This window comes from Falco punctatus (assembly GCF_963210335.1).
Source record: "Falco punctatus genome assembly, chromosome: 5".
Taxonomy (NCBI): domain Eukaryota; kingdom Metazoa; phylum Chordata; class Aves; order Falconiformes; family Falconidae; genus Falco; species Falco punctatus.
Window position 1 is genome coordinate 49,186,423 of NC_137584.1, and position 27,465 is coordinate 49,213,887.

Genomic DNA, 27,465 nt, shown 5'->3' on the forward strand with positions numbered 1-27,465 from the left:
TTTGTACGAGTTCCAAAAGCAGTTAGCTAGATTCCTACAAGAGGAGTTTGTGATGCTACCTCTGGTTTTAAAAGTACTTGTGTTCTTAGTTATGCTCTAGGCATCTGCTGTTAAGAGAGAGCATTACATGCTAGACAGATTTCTGTTATGTTCTCTCAGTGCTGCTCCTCTTAAGGTGCAATTGTAGCCTGCAGTTCAGATGCATGATTGCAGTGTGATGGTAACTACAACGTTACAGGGTTTAACATAGGCTGCCGAGCCCATCAGGGATCCTGCGTAATATTTGGCACCTGAAAGCTCTTATCTACAGGGGTTACAGTTAAGACCCTGAATTGTAGTGCGCCCCAGTGAATTCAACAGGCAAGTTCAGGCAGATCTAGCCGAGGAGAGCATGGCTGGCGTACTCTTCTGTCAGAGGCTGCAGCCACTGTAGCAGGGGCAGCAAAACAGCGTGCCTGTCTGCATCTCAGCCTGCTCGGTTCACAGCTTGCCACTGTAGCACAGACGTCCAGTAACAACGCTGAGATGGGCTGCAGTGTGAGCATGCATTGAGTTCTGCGGTAATCCATGGCAGAGAGGTGAATCTTATTCAGACAAATGCTGGGAATAACATCCTAAATTGCTGCAGCTTGATTTATCGGACTTCATCTGTCAGCTCCCTTAAATGCATGACCTTGGAAGAGTGTTTGTTACAGAAGAAGACTGCTGATGCAGTTTCAATGTTGCTTCTGCTGTGGCTTATGAAGTTTTGACAGCTCCAGGAGAAGGGCTAAGTCTTCAGATTGTGCAGACTCATTTTTGTCATTTTTCATAGGATGCTGGCTTACCTTTAAGCAACATACTGCTTTTCTTTGTATATTGCTATCCTCCACAGGGAAGAACGTGGAATGGCTTTTTCCAAAAAACTAGGTGTATTTGAACTACCCACAGACCCTCTTGTGCTTACAGATCAGCCATGGTTTTCTTTAACACGATACCTGGGAACAGGCTATTAATGACTGTAGATTGTACTGTAAGCAGCATACGTGCTTTCAGTTCTCTTGCACATCATCAGTTTTCATCTGATTCTTGTGAGAATCTGTAATGTAAAAATTCACTTGGCTGATTTTTAGCCTCTTGAGCTGATATCTCATTTGAGAGATAAATAGTGCCAGAGCCTTATTACAGAAGCTACTGTATATCTTTCTCTCCAGAATGATACCAGTTTGTTGTGACACAGATTTCAGAAGAGTCTTGAGGTTAATAAACCTTTTAAATACATTTTAGTAGCCACATTACAGGCTCAATGTCTGTGAGAAGACAGGTTATTAAGGGAAAGGCTTACCTGGCTGAGCACCAAAATATTGTTACGACATGTACAATGCAAACAGAGACTGCTTCATGTATTTTTTCCAAGAGAGGCAGTAATTGCTCGGCTGATCATATTTGTGATTCTTAAGCTATTGGGGGGTGGGGAGATCTGGTTATCTCTGCTGAAAGCCAAACATCCTCATTTCTTGAATTGTCAGTTTCAGAAACAGTTCCGTTTCAGAACCCAAGCCATCAGTTGAGTGCATCACCTTGGGCAACTCCTTCAATCCCATCTTCCTGTATCCCACATGAGTATAATAGTAACCTACCCACAGGATACTCACTTGATCCATACAAATGTGTTATTACCTGCTCAGTATTTATTTTGTTATTGTAAAAGAGATGACATTAAATTTACGGTGCTTGGTAATAATTTGTGCAACTAATTAAAAACTGGGGTTGGTTGTACTGCTTTTTTAAATGCTTAATCAGTCACACAAATGCTACCTCCATTCATGAAAGCAAATGCTAAAATAAATAGCTTCTGATAATTTATGTTTTAAAATAATAAAAAGCCCAAAGAAGTTGTGTCAACCTAATGTTAACTTTGAGTATAAAACAGTTTGCTGAAACCAGGAAGCAATTAAAACATACTGTTTTATAGAGTCCTTTATAGCAAGATAGTTTTTATAGGTCTACGTCTGCTTTTTTGGGGGGTGAGCCACAGTTCAGTTTTGCCCAGGAAATAACAAATGGTATTAAGAACACATCAAAAGTGCAGCTGTTTTCAGGAAGTAAGTGCATAGTGTTGGTTTTAGGGGGAGGAGGGGGTGAATAAATCCAGCACACAAAGCTTGCCTGCGGTAATTCATTAAGGGACTGCTCTCCTTTCAGGGCCTCCAATGTACTCCAGTATATACACACTTTTCATGCATACTGGCTCATCCAAAGTGTCCTTCTCACACAGAGGGTATTGGTTTGAAGTACTACCCTGTCTCAAAGATAGGCTTTTGCCCTTGTCACCTGGTGCTTAAGAGATGTGTTTTTCTTTACTACTGAAAAATTAAATAATTGTCAGCTGTGCTTCTCAACAGATACATAAGAATAACGATAAATCTGATTTGCTAATAAATATGAAAATCACACATAAACAGCAGGCCAGATATCATTCCTTTTCATTTTTCCCCTTTAACACATGTCTTTTATCCATGTAGGGAGCCAGTGTTTTCTATACTTTTGGTGTATGCCTTTCTTGATGGGACCCCTGCAGCAACAAAAGGACTTTGAAATGAAAACATACATGGTATTGTAGCTGGATACAATATTACTAGGCTGGAAAGTGTCAGTGGCTGCTGTCAAGTAAGCCTGTGTTCTCAAGGCCCTGGCAGCTCTAGCTAAATGTGTGCTAAACAGCCCTAGTTCTGGCTAAAGGAAAGGCTTGATTAAGCCCCTTCATACAAATGAAATAGCTGAAAAGAGTAGGAGTTCCCTTCGTTAGCAAAAGGTTTCATGTTAGGGCCTGATTCAAACCGAGGCTGTGTGCCATGTGTTCTCCAACTATAGGTAGAGATACAAGGTGCTTGTTTGGTTTTAACAGGGAAGAGAAGAAAAGTGAAGACTTTCTGGGGCACCGAACAGACTGGGAAGACAAACTTGGCAATTGCGAGTGTGAATTTCACCTGGGTTTGTTCTGTGTTTGGAGATACAGGGTTGCATGTGTTGTCAATACTTCAGTAAAACTGCATCGGTGAACAGACCCGACTGCATCACTCCTTTCTCCTTTCAACAAGAGTGTTACTTGGTTTCCTTTTACTGCCAGCACCAACATGTCCCTTGGGCCAAACAGCATATGCTAATGGAAGAGCTTACTTACAAATTTTCAGACAATGAAAGAGTGTATTTGAATAATTTGTGTTATAATTAATTAGAAATATGTCTGCTGATAGCAATCAGTCAATCAACATGAGATTTTTGGGGAGCTCCTAATAATCTTCACACAGAGTATTATAGGCTTTCCACACTTCCCCTGCAATTAAAGCTTGCTGAGTATAGTGCCTTGTTCATATATGAGACCCTTAGCAGGAAAAATATAGGAGGAAAAGTGTCTTATTTGTTGGTATACACTTCTGAAGTTTCCTGTTGCGGAGGCTGGAGCATCATATCCACAAAAAAAAAGATCCTCAAAATCATTACTATCTCCTATTTTTTTCAATGGGACAGAGACACCTGCCCGAACACTCAGAATTACTTTTCCAAAATTATTGTCATCATCCACTTTTCTCCATGGGACATGGGTAAAAGTCTGCTAACAAAGACTAGTCACTGTCCCTATTTGCTCCTTGTTGATGTTTGTCTCCAGCACAGGGTGTCAAAAGCCACTGTTACCCTTCCCTTTACTCCCACTGCTTTGAGGAAAAAAAAAAAAAAAAAAAAAAAAAGATCAAATAGGGTGACCAGAAGAAACATAGGAGGCAGCAGTCATTTTGAAAACATCTTTCAGAGAGCAAGCAATTCTTCTTGAGCTTTCCTGTATAAAAAACTTATGAAGATAAAACCCCAAAACCAGGGCACCAAAATTATACCATTTTCTTCCACAATGACAACCTAAATAAGGAATAAAAGAAACAACTTTTTTAAAATCTTTCTTTAAAAAATTCACATACTCCTATTTAATCCTGTCTTTGATATATATTACACTTTATCAGCAGTACATACTGTCAGTCTTGAAACTTTTCTACTGTGTTGATCGGGAATTATTTTATATTTTAAAAGTTCTATAGTAGAGAGTGTAGCCCTGTGCTATTAGATATTGCTATTTACTTTTGTTCCCTAGGTATGTTAAGTCAAAGAGATGCTTCCTTTTCATTTATGCCACCATTTCTTCCCACCTCCTTTCTTAGCAGATTGTTGTCATACCCAGACCTGCAAAGAATGGGGTCATGTGCAGACCTTAGTCAAGGCTACTATGAACTTCAGTAGAGCCATTCAGATAAAATTAATAACAGTAGAGCAAATTATGTAGTACAGTTTACTGAGCAACTGAACCTTCTTCCTTTATCTATTCTCAAAAGTAGTATAGAACAGGGTACATTAAAAAAACCTATATAGTAAACATTCTCTTCCAGGAGGAAACAGTTAGTGACCTGCTGTGCCACTTAAGGGCACACAAGTCTATGGGTCTGGATAGGATCCACCTGAGTACTAAGGGAGCTGGCAGAGGAGCTCACCAAGCTGCTCTCCATCATTTATTAACAGTCCTGGCTAACCAGGGAGGTCCCAGTTGACTTAAGGCTGGCCAATGTGACGCCCATCTACAAAAAGGTCAGGAAGGAGGATCTGGGAAACCACAGGCTTGTCAGCGTGACCTTGGTGCTGGGGAAGGTTATAAAGCAGATCATCCTGAGCACTGCCATGTGGCACGTGCAGGACAACCAGGGGATCAGGCCCAGCCAGCACAAGTTTTTGAAAGGCAGGTCCTGTTTGATGAACCTGATCTCCTTCTATGACAAGATGACCCACCTAGTCGATGACGGAAAGGCTGTGGATTTTGTCTACCTGAACCTTAGTAAAACCTTTGACACCATCTACCACAGCATTTTTCTGGAGACGCTGGCTGCTTATGGCTTGGATGAGTGTACTCTTTGCTGGGTTAAAAGCTGGCTGGATGACCAGCCCCAAAGAGTAGTAGTAAATGGAGTTACATCCAGCTGGCAACCTGTCCCAAGTGGTGTTCTCCAGAGCTCAGTATTGGGACCAGTTCTGTTTAATATCTTTATTGATAATATGGATGAGGGAATTGAGTGCACCCTCAGTGAGTTTGCAGATGACACCAAGTTGGGGGGCAGTGTTGATCTGCCTGAGGCCAGGAAGGCTCTGCCGAGGGATCTGGACAGGCTGGATCAGTGGGCCAAGGCCAATTGCATGAGATTCAACAGGGCTCAGTGCCGGGCCCTGCACTTGGGTCACACCAGCCCCACACAGTGCTACAGGCTGGGGGAAGGGCGGCTGGAAAGTGCCTGGAGGAAAGGGCCTGGGGGTGCTGGGTGACAGCCGGCTGAACATGAGACATGAGCCAGCAGTGTGCCCAGGTGGCCAAGAGGGCCAACAGCATCTGGGCTTGTACCTGAAGCAGTGTGGCCAGCTGGACAAGGCAAGTGGTCATCCCTCTGTACTCGGCACTGGGGAGGCCGCTCCTTGAACCCCGTGTTCAGTTTTGGGCCCCTCACTGCAAGAGGGACGTAGAGGGGCTGGAGCGTGTCCAGGGAAGGGCAAAGAGGCTGGTGAAGGGTCTGGAGAACAAGTCCTATAAGGAGCAGCTGAGAGATTGTTTAGCCTGGAGAAGAGGAGGCTCAGGGGGGACCTTATTGCTCTTACAACTTGCTGACAGGAGGCTGTAGGCAGGTGAGGGACAGTCTCTTCTCCTAGATAGCTAGTGACAGAACAAGAGAAAGTGGCCTCAGGTTTCACCAGGGGAGGTTTAGATTGGACATTAGGAAAAAACTTTTCACTGAAAGGGTGGTCAGGCGTTGGAACAGGCTGCCCAGGGAAGCGGTGGAATCACCATCCCTGGAGGTATTTAAAAACATGTAGGTGTGGTGCTTGGTGATGTGGTTTAGTGACGGACTTGATAGTACTGGGTTAACGGTTGGACTTGATGATCTCAAAGGTCTTTTCCAACCTAAATGATTCTCTCATTCTATGATTCTAAAAGGACTATAATGGAAAATACAAAGTATATGAATTGAAGCAAGTGTGGTAGAAATTTTTTTTCTAACAGTGTAAAGTAGTAAAAGCTAGTTAAGTAGATCAAAATGAAGTTTTTCTACTTTTAAATATAAGTATTACTTCATAATGTTATAATTTTTACACCTGCAAATGGATTGAAGGCATTTTTCAAACAAAGGAAAAGAATGACCTTTTACAGCCTACTGGCATAACTTTGCTAACAGCTGGATTGTCCTAAGAATGTGTCCCATTGATTTTAATGGCACTACTCAGATGAAAAGTTTTATATAAATCAATGCAGGTTTGCATTTCTGAGTCTTAAAATTGAAAAGAACATGAGACAAACAAGGAAGCAAGTTAATGAACATTATAATATATTTAAAATTAATATTTTTTCCCCAATCTCATATTGTAGGGGTAAGAAAGGAATCACCTGCTCTGTTAGAAATTTTAAACGTTCTTTTCTTAAAACAACAGATACGTTGCTATTTACATTAAAGATTTCTCATACAAGCCAGAAGATTCAATGATTCATTCATCTCGAGGATTCTGGAAAATGTTTGCTTGCTTCTTAGGTTTTGTATTCCAACTTTTCATTCAATTGTCTTTCTGTTTTAATTCCCAACCTAGTTAGATAAAATATGTTTGGATATATTTTAATAACAGCTAGAAACATATTTTTTGCTTGTAAGAAAATATTGTCCCTGACATCTTTCTTATGGGAACAAAGAGCAAAGGAGAAATAACAGCAGCTATAAATCAGTTTTGTGTTTTTGATAATTTAATACATTTTTCACGGGTTGCTCTCTCTGTTTGGCATCCTCATAACAACTCAGTTGGCATGCAGCTTTGCAATCAATCTCATCTCTTTCCTCCGCCCTCTCTTCCTTCCCAGTATCATATACTTAAAAGGAGTTTAGGTTCCAAGAAGGGTTTTGCCAGGTATACAATCCAGATACCCATCTTTTAATTCCTGACATTCACATGATCCCAATTCTCAGATTAAAAGTTATTTCATTCTTTTATTATATGGGCAGAGCAATGAATATTATTGTAGCATTTGTAACTAAGTGGCTTTGCTGATGAGCTAACTTAATCCTTTGGAAGGGGGTAATAGGGTAATAAAACACAAAGGAATAATCTCAGTCATGTCTCTCTGGTATTCTGACAATTGCACACTCTTCTAAAGCAGTTTCATGCAAAGCCACCAAAGAAAAAAATACTGTAGTCATCACTGCACAGATGAGGGAAATGTCCATGGCTGTGTCAGTCATTTTAATGAGTCACAGGAGGAGGGAAAGTGGAGGAACAAATTAAAAACAACAGTATTTTTCACCCTTCCCCCCAACAGAAGAAAGTGAGAATAGTTGCAATTTCATTTGCTTTTAAAGCACAGCACTTGGGTAATAAACGTCCCCTGCAAATGTGCTGAGCAAACACCTCTGCATTCATCAATATGCGGGAGCTGTTTATTGCCTCATAAACTTGGAAGCAAGTGATATTGTCTCTTAAATCAATGGCTGCATGGACATCCTAGGCACTGTAGGAGAACAGTACATCCAGACAATGCTGATACTTAAATTAATGGTTCTAGTAATGACTGAAAGGTGCTTCGTCACTACTAAAAAAGTTAGACATAGATTAAAAGTATGCCTAAGACACAATGTGTATATGTTGTGATAGGGATGTCTGTATGTACGTGTCTCATTATATTTTTTATTACTTTGGCATAAAAGATTACTACTCCATGCAGTTTTGACTTAAATGTGGGTTGGGCTGCCAGTACTAATAGGGTCAAACTTGGTTTAAGCCTTATTGATGCGCAAACCCAGTTTCTAAATCCATGGGGAAGATAGGTTGGCTTGTGAAACTGTGTTAGCATTATCAATTTCAAACCAGATTAAAGAGCCAATAATAATCTGAATTCCATGACATCCATTATCTGAAAATTATTTGTAAACACTACAGAGTTAGCTGACATTGCACTGTAAGTTTCTCATCTGCAGTGCCTCAAGCTGATCCTGTCTTCTTTATCTGAAAGGAAAAAAATACACAGCTAAAAAAATACACAGCTGGAAGGCACTGCTCCCACTCTGCAACTGTTAGTGTCCAGGGTAGGAAGTCTGTGTAGGAGAAGCTGTGACAAGGATCAAGGAAGGGCTGACTGATCAAGGACTGTGTTTTGCTTTCTGTGTACTTGCAGTGTGTATATTGCAACGAGAAGGACTAATTGCTTCCTGAGCAATCGTAACTTTAATAACAACAGTGAAATTCAGCGGAATGTGAATTAGACTTCCATGTAAACTACCCATCTGACTATATACCATGGGTCCCAGGCATGTGTTGTTCATGCTGTTCAGGGAAAGTAATTTAGCAATAGTATAGGTACATTTACACTTGCTGCTGTCACATCTTCTCAAGGCAATCACTCATGCTGCTAGAGCATCCCCTCTATTGCAGAGGAACAGCACAAGGGTAGTGAAGGAAAAAATACTCCTTCTCAGCTCCTTCTCATCTTTTACTCCAGAAAGATTTACAAATACTAATGAAGTGCTAATACTACACTATAGTGCATATTTCCCATCTACAGATTGCTCCAGGAAGATCTTACCTTGTGTATCTAAAGCGAGAAAAATACTCCATTTGAAATATTTATACATATTTATTTCTCCTGATAAGCTGTATTTCTGAAGATCCTATGTACATATTTAGTGCCAGAACTTTCACTTCTACAAGCAACAATGTACAGCTGCTGATGTTCTAGGAGACCGCTGTATAAACTCTTTACCAAGCCTGTGTACAACTCTGATTTGAATCTTTAACTTCAAGTTCTTTTTGAATTAGCCATGTCCATTGGAGCATTAGAATTATTTTCTGATTAGCAAAACTGCTTCTTTTGTTCAGGTAGCTTAAGATCTGAGTAGGCTTTCTTCAAACTATGCAAAGGAAAAACCTGTTTTCATTAAGTGAAACTGTTAGCTGCAAAAGGTAAATATTTTGCTAAACTTCAGACCTCTCATAATATAACAGCTTTAAAATAAAATAGAATTGTTATTTCTGGGTAAAGTCCACAGTAGTCCAATTCAGATTTCAGATTTTTTTTTTAATGGCATCATTACTAGCAATAAAGCCGTGCTCAGAAAGAATGTAAACCAGCTGAATAGCCTTATACCACTGTCTTCCATATTGTTAAGAGGTAATAGTGAACAGAAAATTAAGCATGCATATGTAAAATAACACAGTTGCAATGAAGCATAGCAAAATTTCAGGCTGCATGTGCAAAAGCTGTACATCGCTGAGCCCTGTCTTAATAGCCTTCTCTGTGTGGTTCTGTTGTAGCCTGGCTAGAATTCTAGGTATGTGTTTGATTCAGAGTGTTGCTAGAGTGCACCTGATAAACTAAAGCAAATCCAGAGAAGGAGAACAGGAAAATGAACTATCACAGAAAAAACACAGTCAAGTACAGGCAACTTAGTGAAAGAGTAACTGAGATGAAATGTAACAAGTTGTAAATGTTTATAGGATGTAAATACTAAGGAGAAAGAAAAAATTGCCTTACTGTAAAGCAAAGACAAAATCAAGAAAAAGACATTAAGAATAGTGGAGTGTGCTCCCAGAAGGGGTAGAAGAAGACTATCCATTGGGAATTTACCTAGTTTGGACAAGACAATAGAAAATCAATATGAAATACTGTTCTCTGTTACAAGGATTTGTTTTTGGTGATCTAACAGCTTCTCCTTCTTCCTGCCTCTCAGAGAATGAAATTAGTGCTTTATTAGTGCTTTCAGAGAAAAAAATAATAAATTTCTGTTGCCTAGTGAAGCAGCAGTCTAATATTTGCATTTCTGCTTGAAGAAGCATTGCAAGATTTTTAACAGGTGAAATACAGCTTTTCACATGAGAAGAGCTGCCCCTGGTGTTGCCTTCTCATCTGGAGAAGGCAAGTCTCCAGGCAGACTTCAGGTGTGAGACCTTTGAAATACAGAAGATGAGTGATATAAACACTGCGTTTAAGAAGTATATATTTTTCATACTTTTTGAAAACAAAGTATATTTATAGCTACAAAGTGACCAGATGCAAAGCTGTGGTGGTATTGTATCAGGGTCCCAAGCACAAATATAAATACCTTCCTCTTCCCAAAGACACATCCTGAGCCTTACTCTTTGCTGTCGTGGCCCTCAGTTCAGCCCACTTGGTAGCAACAAGCTCTGCTTTGCCTACGACAGCTCTGACTGAGTTCTCATTACCTGTATCCTCCTCTTCACCTCACCCACAGTCCCTGACAATTTTGATCCTCATCTGTTTTTTTTACAGTCCTATCTGGATATGTTTTCTCCTCCATTCTTTCATCCCTGGTCTTTTCATGGTCTTGCTTTACCTGTAGTTTCCCTGTCACTCCTGCCCTAATATTCATCAGTTTTCTGTGTTTTCTCCTCTGGTGCTTTTTTAAACCATCTAAATTAGATACATTCACACAGACAGCATTCAGTCAGCTTCCTTTCAATTGGAAACGAGCTGCACAGCCTTATAGAAGTGGATATATTGCCTTTGACTTCATTGAGGCCAAGATTTCAAGCTTATACTTCTCACATTTCTTGTCTGTCTCAAAAGCAGGAAACTATGAAGTCCCTAGGCAGTACAAATACCGTGATTTGTGTCATGCAAAATGTTGCCTAGTTTTAAGACTGTTACTTCCTTGGCTTTTCCATACTACCAGAGCATTTTGGCAGGCTTTCTGCTAAGGTTAACAAAAGTTAGATAAATAAGGGCTTTGTGCACTTAGATACTTTATCATTCTGTAATGTGTCTCACTATATCTGTGTATTCAGCCAGAAGAATGTTGGCCATGTTCCTGTCTCATTTCTAAATGCTGGCAAGCTAACTGTAATCAAGGTATTCCTTTTAGCAGGATTGATTTAAGGATAAATGGAGCTCTCTACTCCTTGCAGCTTCAGGTCCTTCAAAAATGAGGGGACATTGAACTTGGGAATAAAAGTAGTAGCACTGTAGTTTTTCCCCCCACTACCATTATTTTCCATCCTTTTCCCATGCTCTTTATGGAAACCTTCCTTTCCCTCCTTTTGGTAATTGTTGCTCTACCTTGTTGTTCCTCATGCTTGAAGGCTCTGTGACAGTCAGCCCTTCTCATTCTTGATATCTTGATATTCTCCTTTCTCTGGCCATAGCTACTATCATCTTATCTCTTTCTCTAACCTTGAAGGACAGATTAAGGGGGAAGAATAGAGTAAATAGATGCCCGGTATAAAAACTGGAAAAGAGTGATTGTGAATTAATCAGAGAAAAAGGAGGACAAGAGAGCATAACACAAAAGTGGTTGAGAACACCCAGAGAAAGAGGAATAAATAGACCACCTAAAGGAAGAAAGCAAAGAGGAAAATAAACAAAAAAAGGAAGGAGGAGTGATAGAAATGGGGACTGTGATCAAAGTTTGTATAGAAGAAGTGGTCAAACTTTATGCAGAAGGAAAACAAACACCAGAAAATGTAGGAAAATCATGGAGTGCCCTTACTAGGCAAAAGAAATTGGGCAGGAGGAAAGAAAGAAAGTGGTAAGGAAATTTGTGGTAAGTGAATCAAGGAAAGTGGTAAGGAAATTAGTGGTAAGGAAAGTTTGAAAAATTGTTTCATTGCATTGTGTTTCAGAATTGATGGGAAGTTACATACTCAAGATCCATATGAGATAATAGGCATGTATAAAATAATAAAATATTTAATTATTATTTATGCAAACCACACATATAATTTTGTCTCTGATTCAACACAGCACTCAAGCACTGGCTTAGTTCCCATGAAGTCAAGCAAAACTAAGTATTTTACTCAAAATGAGCCTAAGGTCCTCCCAGATTACTCAAGATGTGCTGGTTGAATACCCTGCACAGAGGGTTCAGGATTTGCCTTGTTCAAACACAGGAGCCATCTCAAGACTTCTCCGTGATTTTAGCAAAGTAAGTAAATAGGAAAGAGCTTGAAAGAAAAGGTGGAGTGGGGCTGGATAGTTGAGGGTACAACTTGCTGCTCATGTAGGTCCAGAGGGGCAAAGTTACTCTTTCTTTCTTCCTCCCAGCAGCACATTTTACTCCACTGTCTCCTTGGTGGCCCATCTTGCTGTCCAAAGCTCTGACATAGTTGAAGTAGGTGGCATTTCACTGCTATATGGTGTCTCCAGCCACCTGCAGCTATAGGCCAGCCCCATGCACTGCTACTGCCTCAGTTTCCTGTATGCTCCCATCCAGCTTTTGTTCCATGAGCCAATAGAAAAGCTGTGCACTTAGGAAAGTTAGAGCACTTACTGCACTAACACAGAATTTAAGTTCACTGGATCCTTATCCAGCTGAGCACTAACAGAGCACTGAGATTCATTTTCATCCTTACAGCAGTTATAGACCCTTCTCTTACCCAACAACCTACTGGGGATGTCACTGCCCAATATTCCATCTCTGCATGTGCTCTGGGTCTATCGTACAGAGATCAACCCATAAACCATTTGCTATGCACAGTTATTCTGCACATGAAGTCATGTTCAGCATTTCAGAAATTAGTTGGGGTACATGGTTTTCTTGTTTTTTCAGGCTGGGTTGAGCAGGGCTGGGAGCCATTTTTGGTAGAGATGAAGTCACAATCACAATAGAAGTGAGTAAATTAAATTCCATCTATTTATAGCCAAAAATAGATTTCAAGTAAGGGATTTCACAGGACAGTTCATGCACTAAACCTCACATACACCTCAGCACAAGTGTTGCTAAGAAATTTGTAAATGAATCACATAATACAAAGTCCTGGTTACCACCTGGTCACCCAGTGTTCACATCAACATCCATAGGAGTTGAGCATCACTCTGTCCTCTGAATATCAAGTCCATATTTTCTTCCTATTTCCAAATGAAATGAGGGTGTCAGTTTTACCCACTGGTCACTAGTTGACTACCTGGAAAAACTGTAGCTGTCTTGGACATCTACAGATCAGGAGCTGTCACTTTCAATTGAGCAGAAAGGAAGTTTTTCAATAGGCAGCAAGACAGATAAGAAATCTTCTAATAAAGATTTCACTTCTCAATGAAATAGGCATGCACGCAGGCAGGAAGCAGGTTGAAGGCATACAGGCAGCAGATAAATCCTGCAGCTCCACTTTCCTTATCCCATCTCTGCAGCACAATGCATTGAGTTGTCATCTGCCATTTGTGTATTCATTCTAATTCTTTCTGCCTTGTTATTCTGTCAATTTCTTAATCTATTTACACTGACTTTATTTTCAGCGTGTCTATTGTGACAGCAAATCCTAGAATTGCCTTGGGTGTTGTCTGAAAATGGCCATTATCAAATCATAATGCCTACCCAGATGAGGCACTGTAAAGGCCCTAGGCATCAGTAGGAGTCCTTAACAGCTGCCTGCAGTTTAGACCTGCATATCAATTTCCACCTTGGAGGATCTGCTGCAGTATTATAAGGTGAATAGGCACTGTGTGTATTAAAATTTGGATTAGTGGCTCAACCAAAATGTTCACTTTCCCTCACACTCTTTCTTTCTCTCCGTCTCTCTCTTTTTTCACATTAATAAACTTGCTATCTCCATCTTTTGTTGGTAAACTATATAAAAATGCAAATGATCTAGAATCCAATTAATTTCTGGAAGGTTGCAGCTGTTTTGGGCCCTATTCACAAAGACATGTGGTGTGCGTGCGTGTGTGTGTGTGTATGCATGTGTATGCATCTGATTGCTAAGAAAATCAGGCCTTATTATTGAAGCCTTGACTCTCAAAATTTGAGCTATTGTTCATTGACAGTGCTGATGCAAACAGATAATTTCCAAATTGTATTCCACGTTTATTAAAGTGGCAGAAAATGTGGCTAATTTCAGACAAAGCTGAGAAAAGGTGGAGCTTGAGAGCTGAAATAGGAGATCTGGGAAATCTGTTTCTATTACAACAAAGAAAAGTTTATCTAATATCTCGAAAAGCATTAATTACTGTGAGGCACAGGCGAACACATTGTGGATTTCTTCATTGGTTTTGTCACTCTTCATTGCCTTATTCTACTACTGTGAGTTGTTTGGCTTCATTTTGTGTTTTAGTTCTTTTGCTTATAACTAATGTGTAGTTATGAAATTGAGACCATCATGGGAATATTTTTCATTACCCCACTCAGGCTTCAAACAGAGATTTATCTAGACCAGACAGTTTGAAGCAATGTATGTAATTGTTCCCGTCATTGGTTGAACTTGGCAAGAACTCAGGACTGATTCTTTAATCTATATTTTTATATTAAGGGGCTCTGTTTATGTCTGCCCAGTTTGCACCTGCAGCTGGAACCACAAACATCAAAGCACACAAAACTAACAACATTTTGAGCACGTAGGTCTTGATCTCCTGTGTATTTGTTCCCCCACATTAACATGTTATCCATGAGCAACAAATTCAACAGCGTCTATAATTTTCTATAAAACTTATGTCTTCATACACTCCTGTTTGCATTCTTTACTAATACAGGTTAAGCATATCTCTGTCAGTGGGATGTTAGTAAACTCTCTTACGTTAGTAAACCCTATCCCCTACCTAATGAACCTCAAAAGAGCTTAATATCCATGAGACCTCTTCCTCTGTGCCCTTCCATCTATTTAAGGTGACCAACAGTTCAAAATTGATGCAAGTGAAGGGATCCAGGGCTATTGACAGAATGATCATATACCAGGCTGAAAAGGAGACATTTTTCTTAGTTGTAAATAATCTGGGTGTTGTACTTCATTTATTCTTCAAATAAGGTGTTGGTCTTTTTCTGTAACAGTCACCAAAGAAGCACAGATGCTGCTGACAAGGAAATGTGAACTTACAAACATAATTTGTCATTTTTATTGTGCTATAAGCATTTGGTGAAATTTTAGCCATCATGGTAGCCCTACATTTAAGGTACATAGTAGCCTATTAGGCATACGTAGAACAAGCCCTCCTCAGTTTCTTATAGTCAGCAGTTTCAGCAGCGTGTGCATACAAGGCTAAATTCAGCCTTGTGCAGAAAGCTCGTGTCAGGTCAGAGCACCATATAAAACCCACTTGAGCTCTAAAAATAGAATCCCAAAGTGGAATTTAAAGCCCTGTGATAGCGTCTGGTACAGACAAGAATTTAACGAAGCCGAGACAGTTTTTGCCAAGGTTGTGATACCCTCTCATACAGTCTCGCAAGCACCGATCCACAGAGGCAGCGACCGGGGCAGTTTCACCAAGCATAGCTATTCATTGAATAATGTGCCGAGGTGCCCTGATAGATAAGAATAGGCTTCTCTGTGGGCAATAAGCTGAAGGCTGCTTTCTTCCCTGGGAAAGAGCCAAAGCTTTTGATCAGATAACTGGGGTTTTAAGTTTAATATTTTACAGGGAGAGCTTTTCTTCTTTTGGCTTTGTTGTAACTGATAATGCACAGAGATAATGCATATTGGGAGCACTGATAACAGAAAGAATAAGCAGATCTATAGCAAGAAAAATGGGAGAGAGGCTCCCATCTCGAGCACTGTTCTGGGAAGACTGGGAGGAGAGATAGAATCGATAAGGTTATGTGTGGATCAGCTGTAACTGCTTGTCTTGCTGCCAGAGTAACATTTGATGTTAAAGCCTTGCAGGTGAGCTTACCATTACAGGGTGAAATCAGTGTGGCAGATACTGTGTGTAGTCCTTGTGTAGTATAATTTATTTCCACCATACCTGTAGTAGTCTTCTTGAATAAAGAGTAGTAAGGGTTCAGGCAATGACTTCACTCAGAAGCCCTGAGAAAGCACCAGAGTTCCCAGAGTAGCAGCCCTGGTAGAGACACTAGGACAGAAAGTAAACTCCCGTGCTGCTTGCCATAGCTCTGAGCACAGAAATTATTTCACAAAATTATCCAATATATAAGGTCTTAAAACTGAGAGGGTCCTTGCATGCAAAGAAGAATTTAGAAGAGTGTAAGTAACAGCTCCATCTGGTGATGCCATCTTTATTGCAATATATTTAAGTCTCTTTTATATAGCCACCCCCCACCCCACCCCCCACTCCCCAGTCTTCTTTCAAATTTAGATCTTTTTCTTCTTTCCCAGTTGGCTTCATTATCTGAAATCATTCAGATTTCATTATAGTGAGCAAAGTATAAATATTTCTTTAAGGTAGTGACTACACTGGAAAATTATGGGAGAGCCTGGCAAATTGTCCCAGATCACTAGATAAGGTGATCTCTGTCATAATTCATTTGAGAGTAGAAGGAGGAAAAGTGTCTCTCTCTGGTATAAGAAATGTCCTGTTAAAGTAATCAAAGAAAATAAAGAGATTGATTCGTTTGAGTTAAGAAGAAATATGTGAAGCTATATTATTTTCTTAAAGGGCCTGCTTCTGCAAAGTGTGCATTGCTTTCTGCTAGCTACTAGTTATCTTTAATCTGTATTGACATAAAGTTTGAAATATCTACCATTCGTCTGAGTTGTATAAAACGTGTGTTATTCATTGCCTCATCTTTTCTCCCTCATCTTAGTCAGTCAACCACATTTTGAATATCCCAGAAGCAGCAATGTTAGAAGAATGTAAGATCCTATTAAAAGCCATTACCAGTAAGACCAAAGGCCCATGTAGCTCAACACCTGTCTCTGCATGATACTTGCTATTGCTGCTCTCCTGGACTCCAGCTGTGTTCATCCTGAAGAGAGGTAGTCTCTGTATTTTTTATAACTCTCAGTAGATGATTGATCTACTTGTCTAGTTTCCCCTTTTGGTCCCTGCACCCACAGCACCATCAGGCAATGATTTTCACGTGTCTACCACCTATTGTACAAAGAAACACTTGGGTTTGTTTTGAATGTCATTCTTATTATGTTCATTTGATGTTCCCTAATTCTGACGTGAGAAGGGTCAAGATCCATCCTCTTTATTATGTTCATGGTTTCTCAGACTGCTGTCATATTCTTACAGGTCATCCTTTTTCCAGGATAAAGTGTGCTAACATCCTGTGTTGTAGTTGCTGAGTAGCTTTTCTTAATATGAAGGCTGCTTGACATCTTTGATCATCGTTGTTGTTTTCCTCTGAAACTTTTTATTTTACCTGTATCCTCTCTGAAAGAAGGGGACCAGATGGCATCCAGCACACAGTATTTGATGTGGGGTTGAGCGATGGTTTTCTGTAGCGGCACAGTGATGTTCTCTGTTTTGTTCTTCATTTATTTCCTAAAATTTTCTAACATTTGCTTGCCTTCTTGACTGCTGTTAAGCATCAAGATTGACATTTTCGTAGGACTATCTATCATAACCCCAGATCTATCTCCTAAGTAATAATGATCAACTCCATCATATTAATATGTGGAGTTACAACTGGTTTTCCCATGTGCATTGCTTTCCATTTATCTACAGTGAATTTCATTTGTCATTTAATTGCCCAGCCACTCAGACTCGTAAGGTTCCTCTGTAGTTTTTTTTGGTTGCTGCTTCCCTTTGCTATCTCAAATAACTCTGTATCAACATCAAACTTCCTACTTACCCACTTTCCCAAACAATTTATGAATATATTGACTATCCCAGGTGCCAACTGAGATCCCACTGGAACTCCAAGGGTGGAACACACTCTGTGGCAAAAACTATCTAGTCACTTTTCCTCTCTGTGTCCTGTCCTTTAACCAGTTACTTATCCATGCAGAGACTTTTCCTTTTATCCCATCACTGCTCAGCTTTCTTAAAAACCTTTTGTGAAGGATTTTATAGAAGATCTTTAGAAATCCAAGTAGATTATTTCAATTGAATTAACACTATCCACGTACACGTTTATCTCTTTAGAGAACTCTAGTAAATGTGGAAGTCTAGACTCTCCATTATAAAAGCCATGCTGACTTTCACAGGTGGATTAAAGTTATTACCTGCTCTTTCTTAGGCTATTACTAGTTTTATAAGTAGACCAATATGGTGTATTCAGAGTTATTCCAACCAATATTTCTTTAAACTTTATCTGACAGGTGTTTACTTGGATGGTTAGACAGGAGGCCTAGTAATACGTTACTTGGTATATAAGCTTTTTCCATGTTGAAACTGGTTCTCTACTATCTTACAGACACCACAAAGATGGATATTCTAGTCAGAGGGAAGGAACTACAGGTACCTACTATAGCAGTCACTGCTCGGGGGCATGTGCATTGGTGATCGCACATCAGAGTTGCATGCATCCTTACACACAAAGAAGATTGTAATCTCAAATGACTTGGTGACTTCTGTTACCACTCAGCTTAGTAATAGGACAGTGGTGCCAAAGGTGAGGTAAAAGTCTACCTAAAAAGGTAATTTGTAACCCATGTACTCCAAGTGTTATGCTAAATATTTCTCAGTGTTAAGCACTGTCACTTTATCTACTTACTTTTTCCATTTTGCATAATGCAGCAGTAACCTATTAATTTGTCATGACATAAGTTTAGCACTAGGATCAAGTCCTCTCTGTTAAATCTACCATCATTTTATTCAGCCTGGTCGAAAAGACAGGAACAGTGATGAAAAATACCAAGGGAAAAAATACAGTTTGGAGGGTTAGTTCTTTTTTTCTGTATGTCTGTACCCTATTAATGTGCCATCTGCTGCTAGGACATAGATTCATTTACCATTACAGTGTTCTAACATGATTACCTTTTTTTCCCCCTCAAAAGCCACAAAGGGGCTAAATATAGATTTACTTAAAATTCTAGCGAAAGAGGCGGTCCTTGCCCTAGACACAATTGTTCTCTTGATTCTGAGAGCATTACCACTAGCATTAAATGTAATTTACTTTATCTGATGACAGTTTGCTGAACAAGATCTTAAGTTTTAATAGCATCAGGACATAGATGGTAAGTGGAGAGAAGAGAAGAGCATTGTGGGTGGAATTCATCCCACCCCATTACCCCTTCCTTAACTAAGAACAAATTGTGCACAGAGAGGAGATTACGCTGTCTTGAGGAGGAGGGCCAAGTTAGAGGGCATCAGCACAGCCAGTCTCCAGGCTGGATCAGAGTGACACCCTGCTGCATTTCCCCTGGTGGGCTGTTGCCCTGCTGTAGTACAGTTGTGAACTCATTATTCAGATATATGCTTCTCTTTATTCACCACTGCACTCCTAATTACCCTTTAGTTTATGATAGCTAGTACAGGCTCACGCAGTTGCTCAGGGTACCTGTTCTGTAAGCCATCCACCCTTTACACAGCAGAACCTTTTTTTAATGTCTCATACTATCACGGGCAAATTTCATAGTATGATAAAGCCCTTCACCAATCACAGCATCTAGTGTTAGAGGAGAAATTGGTTTCTCATTCAGAGTTATGGGACTATTACGACCTCCCACATTACTGCTGGTTCATTTGCAATCAGCTTTTTCATTATCTTTCAGCTACACCGGACCAGAATTATGTTAATTGCCCATTAACTACAGTTGGGTGATTCATTTATTCTTTTAATTTAGAGTATCGAAAATGGATCTAACCTCTATTTTGCTTTTAAAACTTTCTGATACAATCACTGTCATTACTGAGGTGAAAGTAAAAACAAGCTATCAATAAAGCCATGTCCTTCACTGGGTGTGGAGCCTCCGTGGACAGCATGAGATCTTCTATTTCTTGCAAGCTATTTTGCAAAGGACAATAAACAAGTTTATCAGAAGAGTTCATTTCATTTTCTATCCTTTTCTCCTGGAGTAGATTTTCGTCCATGTATATGGAGCCTCTTAATTTTGTTTTTCACTTTGTTATTGCTGCCTTTTAAAGGGGTTTGTACTTCAAGGTTTAAATCGTCCTCGACCTAGCAAAAATTTGGATAAGCCTTCTATGTGACAAGCTTATCAAACATCTATGGAGTTCTCTGCAGTTGGGATGTGTGGCCAGTCTCACCCTGGAGATAAAACAATTCCGATATTGTTTTTTCCTTTGAATTGTTGGGATTCTTGAGCTATGTGTTCCTTTGCAGAGGTGGGGGGGTGTAATTGAATATTTTTCTTTCAGATCTTTTTTCCTTGGATGCATACCAAGTGTGGACTGGGAGCATTCGCATCTCTATTGTCTGTAACAGGTTGTATATTAATTTAAGTTTTCCCCTGCAGCAACATGTAGGTGTTTGTGATAGTTGTTGAAGGTAGAGTTCTCAGTGGAAGTGTAGCTGCAGTCCTACAAATACTTAAGTGTAACTTTACTGAATTAGCCTAATCTCTGTGACTCCAGCACTTACATGAATGAACGTATGACTTACAAGAATGAGCATACTCCTCCTTAGCTAACTGTAGACTCCGAAAGAACTTTCTACATTTTCCCAATTTGTACTATCATCATAATATATAGGGACCTTAACCAAGGATCTGGATATCATTTCACTCCGTTCATCGCTATACCGATTAGCAAACACTAAACCTCTGAGAGCTTATACTCCAAGTGTGATAAGATACAGGAGGTGACAGAATAGGTGATGTGTTTTGGGAACAGGAGAAGCACAAGGCAAAAGAGAGCATTTGTACCCTGTGCACTGGAATACAGTTGAGAGAGCTCTGGGGTGGGGACCCCCAGAGCATCTAAAAAGAAAGGTAAAGAACAAGCATAAGGTAGGTTTGAGGGAAGCCAGGTGTCAGTGTGGGATGAAGTCATTAGAGCGGCTGGAAGGTCTGGGGAAAGTATAAGAAACTTTGAATTGCAGCAGGAGGAAAAAAGGAAGGTCACACTGGATCACATATGTATTTTGTTGTAGGCAGGGCAAGATTTCAATTATCATTTTTATTGAACCAAATGAGAGGAACATTTGGGGGTGCAGGTGCACCTGCAAGTTTGAAAAAGCTGACATTTAAGCATTTATAGTTTTCTGTTATTTTAACTGGAGTTCTTGTGAAAGGGAAAGTAAGAACTTAAAGGAGGAAGCGTTGGAGTATGAAAGAAGCAAATAGGCAGAGTTTTACTTTATCATTCCTGGGGATTTAAAACTGTTTACATTATTAGATTACAAATACTAGACACTTAAAACATAATAATTTTCAACAGAAAAATGCAATGAAATGGATGTGGGTTTTTGAGTGACATAGATAGATATATGTATTTTTGGAGAATGTCTAAATTTCAAAATCTATAAACTAAAAATGTGTCTTATTTTCCTGCCATCCTTCCCTTCCCCCCCCCCCCCCCTCCCCCGCCCTTTGTGGTAGTTTGCTTTATTCTTTTATTCTGTCTTTTTCTTTCTGCATGTTTTTGTTGCCCATCTTTCTTTAACATTTGTTTTCTTTTCAATTAACTTCTGATTTCCCCTTTGTATATATCCTCAGTCCCTGGCTTTGCAAATCCTTGTACAAGACTGTTCATATTGAAATCAACAGTATTTTTATCACATGAGTACAGTTAATGTTGCAGGATTAGGAACAAAATATCACTGACTTGCTATTAAACCCTAGTTTTTCAACAGGATTAACAGAATTATTTTCTTCTCAGAGAAAGATTTGAAAACAAGCTAGAAGTGTGTAGACCTTTATTTTCCTTAACAATGAGGTGTTGCCTACACAGGTAATTGAATTTTTGAGGGTTTTTCATCTCAATATCTTTTTTATCAAAAGGACACAGAGCAGAAATATGTTTTATGCTATACTCTTATTTCCATAAATTGCATGTTTTATCATGGTTTTGCAGTATGGCAAAACCCACAAGATCAGTAAATCTGATCGTCAGTGTCACAAAACTATACATAAAATTCAAAAATTTGTTCTCTGCTCAGTCAGCTTCTACCCATTACCATTAATTACGTCTATGAAAAGCAGGTGTATCTGACACAGTTATGGGTGCACTCTGGAAGTCTAGAGGTTAATTCAGCATCTTAAAACATGCTGTTGCTTCCAGCAGTCCTTTTAATTTCTGTTTATGTAGCATCCCTTCCCAAAGTCTTTCTTGATCTTCTAATCACAGTTGTCATGTTCTCGGAGAGGGTAGCAGTCTTGTAGATTAATCATCTCTGTATTGTAACTGGAACATCCAAGCCACTTGCCTGTCTTCCTGCATGTTTATAGTGAATGGCACTGCCCTATTTGTGAAGTTCAGCAGTATCATGTTGTAAAAACATAAATTCCGATGAAGGGACAGCTAGATACTAGAAGGAAGGAGTACCACAGGTAAGCAGAGTAGCTCCAGTGTGACTCAGCCTCTCAACATGGGCAAACTTCTTGCAGGTACCTTATATTAATGCAACTAGCTTAGATTATTGAAAGAATGAAACTGCAAAGATAAAAAATGAAAAAAAATAGGCTCCAAGAATCATACTAATTTAATTATAGAATCCTAAAATCATTTAGGTTGGAAAAGACCTTTGAGAACATCAAGTCCAACTGTTAACCCAGGACTGCCAAGTCCACCACTAAACCATGTCCCTAAGCACCACAGCTACGTGTTTTTTAAACACCTTCAGGGATGGTGATTCTACCACCTCCCTGGGCAGCCTGTTCCATAATTTAGCTGCTTTTGCATGGGTATATTGTTTCCTCATTGCACTTTCTAAAAGCCAAGGGTCTAGAAGTACTTAATAAAGCTGCTCAGGTATGTGTCTGCTGAAACACTCATTGTCTCATTGATTCTATATACACACAGGTACATGTACACGTGTTCAACACCTCCTGAATTGAGGTCCCACTCCCTGATTGGCATTGATTGATTTAGCCATTCCTAAACTGTCTATATTTAATCAACACAGTAATCAATGTTATAATTCTGGCTGTGTTGTAAAATATGCCAAATGCAAGATATGGAGAGAGTTCAGTCATCTTTGCTTCTGGAATCGTAATTACTTCTTTGCTGATAATTTTCATTTAAATATGCGATCTTAAATCTTGACTTAAAGTTTTTAATAAAATACTTTTCCATATTTTATTAAGTGTTCAGGATCGGATTATTAGTTCATTTACCTGTGAGCTAATAAGAAGGGAAACGGCTGAGATTCCCAGGTTTTGTGAAAGACGCCGCAGAAAGTGCTAGTTAGAGGTGCAGCCATTTTTCCATATACGAATGCTGCCCTCTGCTGGAGAACTGGTACGCTACAGCTTAATTCAGCATTGCTCCTCTGAGTAACTTGTCCCAGGCTAACTGGAGGTAACAGTGGTATGGATTTACTGTCCTGACTCAGTTTTGCTTGCTCTGAATACCAGTTACAGTGTTTACCTGGCTGCCCTCCCCCGGAAGACGTGACATCTGAGAGGTACCTCTGACCTCTTTGCAAGGACCTAAGAACAAAGCAAGACGTGGTTGCCTCTCATGCAGGTTTCTGCAGTTCAAGTGCATTGTTCTTTTCCTCTGCTGCTGAGGGGCTTTGGAATGAGAAGTTTAACTTACTTGTCTGCAGACACAGAAGGCTATTGACACGTAGCTGATGGGTGGGTAAAGCATACCAGACTGTTTTCAAAACCTCAGATTAAAATTGATCCTGTAGCTGGATAACATGACTGCCTGAGTTCTGTCCTTCCAAGGAAGGCTACCCCATGCCTGTGAGAACTGCTACACATCAGTGACACTGAACGTAGTCCTTCTTACCTTCATCTCAGCTCTGCAACATCAGAAGAAGCTGATCTAAATGCTTACTTTCCTGCATCTTTATTTACATGGAAAGGATCTGCTTGGATCTAATTCTTTCCCTTAAGTCTATCCCCAGTCTGACTCCTTGACAACCTACCCTTAAAAGGGTGACTATCTAGTCCAGGAGGAAGATGAGCTGAGTGGTCTTTTGTACGAGATTAGTACCAGGCGTTGGGGTTTCTAGTTCTGGCATTCAAAGATTTCACTGTCCCTGAATTAACTTCAGGCAAGATAGCTTTTTATTCATAGTTTAGAGGGTAAGAATAGAGTAGAACCCCGAGAATGTAACTCAAAGCAATCAACATGCCAAAGAGCCAAAAGAAAGTGTCATTTATGCCAATTTGCACTACCTTGATGAATAAGCCCAGCAGAATATATTAACTGCTGATACTGCTACAGGTTTCTGGTGCCATCTGCTATAATTTAATGTATAATTATGCCTTTAGTATAGAGTACTAAAGGGTAGTTTAAAAACCTATAGAATGTATCTCAGAATTACAGTAATTTCTGTTGATCCCAATTATGTATCATAAAGCTCTTATGGTTTTTTTTTTCTTTCTTTCTTTAAATGAAGGCTGTTTTCATAAAGAAATGTTTGATTCTGGTTTGTAGACTTCATAAGCAGAAGGGCTCATATCATAATCAACCATATTTATTCCACTGCTGCAATATGTATTCCTCATATTGGGCAGAAATTAAGCTGGATATTTACTGTATGGAGACTTACTACATGTAAAGGTACAAAATTCAGTTTCAGATTTCGTGATAAGCACAGAGCAGGCAGCTTTCTCACAGGACTTCAGATCTGATTTTGAATCACCCTGCACTATTTTAGAGTTTGCCTCAGAGCCCATATGAAGTCTGTAATTTTAAAATGGCATGAAATGTGGAAGGTTTTTATTATTTGAGCTTTGAATAAAGCTTGATGGGGTTTAAAACACAGGAAAAATGTGCTCTATCATCATTAGAAATTGAATTATTTGTACTTTCCCTTATAGCTTCATATTATTGTTTTTAAATGTTCTTGTTGTTACCTTTGCCAAAATTTTTGTTTTCCTTTGATTTATCAAAGTATTGGAAAATAAGTACTCGAACCTTTCCAAGATGATTAGCACATGCAAAGAATCAGTAGATTAAAAAAATTTGAGTGATTGATTCTAAGATATAGAAGAAGGTTGTTAGGCCTTTCAGCTGTAACTTGAACAAATTATTGTTAATGTTTTATAGTACTTTGAGATGCAGTAAATTTTGATCCTTATCGTTTATCTCCAAAGCAAGAAAATAAAACGATGTATTATAATGCTTTGTTTCCAACTGCATAAAGATATTCTGGAACCTCAAGTATGCATTGGGTAAACAAATATCCAGAATACCTTCAGAATTTAGAAACATGGAGTTGATTGATGCAAAAATAAACAGTAATAGACATGCTGCATTAAGACACTGGGATATAATGTGATCAAGAGTGAAGAAGTGTTTTTAACAAAACATTAGAGGAAATCAGAATAGGAAACTTTTTTTTCAGTGTTTGGTTTTTCTTTATAATGCATTCTGAGAAAAAATAGCAGAAATATTACCAAAAATTGTAATTTCATGTGTGTTTGTTATGGCTATATTCACAGCCTTTTAGCACAGATATTTTTTTTCATGTCTAACCTGAAAACAAACACATAAAAAGTTTCTTTTAAATTCCTGAGCAATATACACATTAGCATTAAATTCAGACCAGTTTATACCAGTAGAGGATCTCTTCTGGCTTATAATATCCTCCAGCTTCATTATTTTCCATTGTTAAAATATCTTTTCAAGCAGTATTTTTAGTGAAAGAAAATAAATACATTGAACAGGACTTAGGACGTAATTGAACAAAGTCAGGTTTCAGAAAAAAATGGGTGAAAGGCAGCTATGAATACATTTAGCCTGGAAATCGGAAGACAGTTCCCAGTTGTAAGAGAAGCCCATTCTGGAACAGGCTTTCAGTGGGTATAGTGAGAACAGCAGTAACTATGTCCCTGAATTATGAAGTGAAAATATAATGTGGTCCTTGCAATTACAGTTTTGAGAAGTCAAGAGGTCTCTTCCATTGCTGTGTTCCTAGGGTGTATTTGTAGTGAGAGCAGGTGACTGTAAATGGCCACGAGAACTTGCTGAAAGCAAAATGGTTCTAACATTTAATCCTAGCACAGTATTTCTTAACCTCTCCCTTCCCATGATTTTCCATACTAACCCCCTTCTCTTAGGATGAGATCAGAACAACCTTCAGGCGTCTGTGGATCTTGATACAGCTCAGGCCAATGAATACATACACCATAGCATCTGACAGTGCCAATGGAGTATCTCCTCGTTACAGAAGTTTTCTCTAATTTAAGGCGATTGAAGGTTTTGATGTTGGTTCCTGAAGGCCAACCAGTGGAAAGAGCGGATTCCTGAAAGTTGCCTAGAATGGCTGTCCTGTGACCCTGAGATACGTCTCCTGCTTCCCCTGGATTTCCATTTCCCCCCTGAATCTTGGTAGCATGGTTGGAACCCAGATTTGGATCCTGATCTACCAGCTTTTCTTTTTCATCTTTTAAAGTACAAAACCTGCAGGGTTATGATCAAACCAACTCTTGAGGTGAATTTTTGGTTTTGGAAGGTACTGGAAAAGACACCCCCGGGTATGACGCAGAATGCCCTGTAACCAGATCTGCTGTAAAACCTCAATCTGGATATTCCTTTCCTCCTGTGGCCCGTTTTATGGTGGCTGCAAGATCTAAAAAAAGGTGGAGTCTGTCTTTATAATGTCTTTCTTTCTCCCCATCTGCATTCTAGCAGCTTTGAGCAGGCCTAAAGGTCAGTCTGCATGCAGCCACAGTAGCTTTTTAAAAATCTTTGAATGCTACTCCAGCTCTGAACAGCTTTGCATTTGCATATTTGCTTAATCAGAAGTGTGTAAGGTCAGCACAGGAGCTTCATTAGGATATTCATGGCTAAAATTGCTCTCCTCATCACTTCTCTTAGAGTGTTCAGCCAAGCTCTGCGTAGGTTGCACACCTCCCTCGTGCCCCTGCTGGGAGTGGCATCGGGGATAAAAAGAGATCCAGGAATAAGCGGAGAGACAGAAACCCTCCAGCAAGCAGGGGGGCAGAGGGCGCTTGTCTCATGCCAACCATGTTTTAGGCTGTGCTATTTTAGCTATTGAGAAAATAAATTAAAAAAGGTCTGTTTCAGAAAGCAGAAGGACAAAGATGCAAAGATCAGGAAGCTAAGAGATGCAGATGGCTGGGAGCAAGCTGTTTTGAACAAACCTTAATTGTTAGACAGCAACGAGGGAAGAATGCAATGCCTCTGGGGCTGGGTTCAAATGTATCCCCTGGAATATTCCTCTTTTCCAAGGAGGCAGTATTCTTCAGAAATCTGCAGCACCACCTGATAACTGACTGACTCCCACTCATGTAGCTGTGCTATCAAACATACCAACGTCTCTGGCCAGGCACTGTTGTTAAACCACAATAGTGAAACAGCAATCTCTGCAAAACTTTCCTTTTAGTACATTGGTGGGGCTTCAGGAAGAGATAGTGTCCTCAGTCTAATCATCTTTCACATTTACCTGCTGTCTTTCTAAAGATTTTCATCTTACTGGGGTCATCATTTAATCCATGTTCTTCACCCATTGCAAACATCCGTTTCCTCTTTCCTCTGCTGTTTGTATCCCCATTTCTTCTACCAGCCATGGGTACAAAGCCTAAGTGTATAATTATTTTATAAAAGAGGGGAGAATCTGGACAGGCTGGATCAGTGGGCTGAGGCCAGCTGTGTGAGTTTCAACAAGAAGTGCCGGGTCTTGCACTTGGGTCACACCAACCCCACACAGCGCTACAGGCTGGGGCAGAGCGGCTGGAAAGTGCCTGGTG

General features: G+C 39.6%; 1 long non-coding RNA gene across 1 annotated transcript; it reads right to left on the reverse strand.

The window, feature by feature from the left end:
• Nucleotides 1–3,707: 3,707 nt before the first annotated feature.
• LOC308064517 lies at nt 3,708–27,465 on the reverse strand. The gene is made up of 2 exons (XR_013928418.1): nt 23,162–27,465; nt 3,708–22,225 (listed from the first exon to the last, which is right to left on the reverse strand). It is a non-coding gene; the product is annotated as an uncharacterized lncRNA (long non-coding RNA).